The sequence below is a fragment of the Sphaeramia orbicularis genome, unplaced genomic scaffold (genome assembly GCF_902148855.1).
Source record: "Sphaeramia orbicularis unplaced genomic scaffold, fSphaOr1.1, whole genome shotgun sequence".
NCBI lineage: Eukaryota > Metazoa > Chordata > Actinopteri > Kurtiformes > Apogonidae > Sphaeramia > Sphaeramia orbicularis.
This window is the reverse complement of record NW_021941596.1, coordinates 152,246-155,144: the sequence shown is the minus strand read 5'-3', so window position 1 is coordinate 155,144 and position 2,899 is coordinate 152,246. Positions and strand designations below refer to the sequence as shown.

At 41.2% G+C, this 2,899-nt stretch overlaps 1 protein-coding gene across 1 annotated transcript in view; it reads left to right on the top strand.

The window, feature by feature from the left end:
* The first annotated feature begins 2,204 nt into the window (after positions 1 to 2,204).
* Positions 2,205 to 2,899, top strand: part of LOC115416361 (major vault protein-like) — a 20,860-nt gene continuing 20,165 nt past the window's right edge. The window contains 1 exon segment of the mRNA XM_030130107.1: positions 2,205 to 2,359. The gene's annotated coding sequence lies outside the window, so the exon portion shown is untranslated.

The window sequence follows — 2,899 nt, the reverse complement described above, 5'->3', positions numbered from 1 at the left end:
CACCTGAAATGTTTTCCAAAAGTCTGGAAGGAGTTCCAAATGATGCTGAGTCTTGTTGGCCATCTGTGGTCCATCTCATGTCATTTAAAAAAGAAGGTGAGTCCAAACCTTTGCCTGGTAGTGTAAAATAGTGATGTCATTTAAAAAAAAAAAAAATCTGATTAATCACAGGGTTGCTGTGGATTAATTTTGATTAATCAATTAAATATAATTTATTTTTAATCTATATTAATTGTGTTTCATTTTTTATGAACTAACAGACTCATTAAAGAAGTTAATATTTATGCGTTGAACAGGTTTATTAAACCCCCTCAGAGCAGGCTCTACTTCCGGCGCAGGCTGGCATCATTTCACATCTGCACCAAGCTACTACAGATGTTTTACAACTCTGTAGTGCCTAGTGTTGTTTTTTATTCTGTGACCTGCTGGGGGGTAGTGGCAGCAAGAGGAGCATCCAGCGACTGAATAAGATCATCAAGAAGGCGTGCTCTGTGGTGGGCCTGAAGCTGGACTCCATAGAAGAGGTAACAGACCAGAGAACCCTGTCCAGACTGAAGCTGGACTCCATAGAAGAGGTAACAGACCAGAGAACCCTGTCCAGACTGAAGCTGGACTCCATAGAAGAGGTAACAGACCAGAGAACCCTGTCCAGACTGAGGGAGAGTATGAATAATGTCAACCACCCATTATGCAGTGTCCTAAACCAGCAGAGGAGCGCCTTCAGCCACAGACTGCACTCACTGAGCTGCTCCACCACTAGATATGCAAAGTTGTTTGTCCCTCGTGCAATAAGACTATATAACTCTTTAAGTGGGAGGGGAGGTGGGAGGAGACGGGAGGAGGAACATTTGGGTGGGGGTGTAGAGGAGGGAGAAGCTCAGGAACACTTCTGTCCTTGGGTGGGTTTCTATGATTAAATGTTTTTATGCTTTTATATTTTATGTGATAGGTAGAAAACACATCTAGTCTACTTCTTTTTAATCTAAGTTATTCACAGCTACATATACTCTGCATTTATTTATTTATTGAGTGTTCCTGTGGTATGGCTGTATTTGTGGAGCAGTGATTGCATTTTGTATTCTGAATTTCCCCTAGGAGATTAATAAGGTAAATCTATCTATCTATCTATCTATCTATCTATCTATCTATCTATCTATCTATCTATCTATCTATCTATCTATCTATCTATCTATCTATCTATCTATCTATCTATCTATCTATCTATCTATCTATCTATCTATCTATCTATCTATCTATCTATCTCCAACAGTTTCAACAGTTCCAACTGTCCCGTTTAAGTTTTTTTTCTCCTCATATTTCCATTCAGAGGGATAATGTACTGTTTGTGTTCTTCCATCTTTATGGGTCAGTTCTGCTGCCTGTGACTACCGGATCGGCTGAACATTTGGTCATGTGCATTAACGCTAACTCTACTGGGATTAAGATGTGTTTATATATATATATATATATATGTGTGTGTGTGTGTTTGTGTGTGTGTGTGTGTGTGTGTGTATGTGTGTGTAAACTGTAAAATACAATGACTAATAGTGATGGGATAAAAATAATGAAATTGAATCAGATATTTTAAAAATATTTGTCTTGAGCCTGGATTTACTTTCACAGTCTAAAAAAAGATGATCAATCAATCCATCAATAATTCAATCAATCATTAGTTCAAACTCTTTTCCTGTTGAGCTGTTACATTCATTTCCTTGTTTAATAAAGTAGAAACTCTTCATCATCTCCATCCTCCTCCACTGTCTTCATCACTGACTTCTTCTTCTTCTTCTCCTTCTTCTGTCGTTTCCATGACAACCCCATCCCTGCTTCAGTCTGTTTGTCTCTTTTATTCTGTATTTTTATGTCTGTTCTTTTTCTCCTCTTTTTGCTTTCATGTTCTGATCAGAGGCTGTTTGTCCACATCTGGTTCTGCTTCTGGTCTCCAGGCCTTATTGGTCTGGTGTAGTACCGCCCCCTGACCACCAGGTGTCTCCCTCTCCGCGAGCTCCGCCTTTGAAAACTTGTCGTTGTTGTTTTTCGTAAACATTGGTCCAGGATTAGGTTTACATTTTTGTCTTTTGTTGTTGTTTTGCTCTGCGGATTCAAACCTGCGGACTTTGACGCAGATCTGCGGCACTTTTTCGGTAAATGACGTCACCGCTGAGTTCTTTTTCCGGGATACGAGTCAGCAGCCCCGCCCCTCCAGCCCCGCCCCCGGCTGTCCCCGTCCAGCCTCTATATGGGTCCCACCTGGTCCAGAAGACAGACCTAAGTCCTGAACCAGGGTCGTAAACTCCAGACCGTGATCCGGATCCACCCGCGACCGAAACCGAGCCGAGCCGAGCCGGACCGTGGAACGGTAAGGGCGGCCCGGTCCAACGCCACCGCCGAACTCCACCTGAAAAACACCACATTTTACTTTAAAGCAGGTTTACGTCAATATTTTTGCAGATTAATATGAAAATCTGGAGGTTTTTCTAACGTATTGGAGGGGTTTTAGGATTCGGCTTTAACGATTTAGAACAAACTGTGATTTAAAAACCAAAAACTCAACTTTAATCCAGTTTTTCAGGTGGTTTTCAACGTTATTAAAGCAGAATTAAACTGTGAATCTATGGGATTTTTACACTTTTAATAAAGACGAATTTTACAGCAGGTTTTCCTCCGCCTTAGTTTGTAGTTTTTCTGTTCCTTAAACCCATAAAATGGCTGTGATTTGGTTCGGGTTTGTGGCTGCGGTGCAGAATCTGGCCTGAAATCAGTGGGTTTGTAATGGAACCAGGAAAAGGCCGAACCCGGAAGAACTGAGACCTGATCCAGGATCAGCCTCTGAGTCAGCAACGAGTTGGAGAGAAAAAAAAGAGTAAGACAGGAAATAAATACAAACATTTAAGAGGGA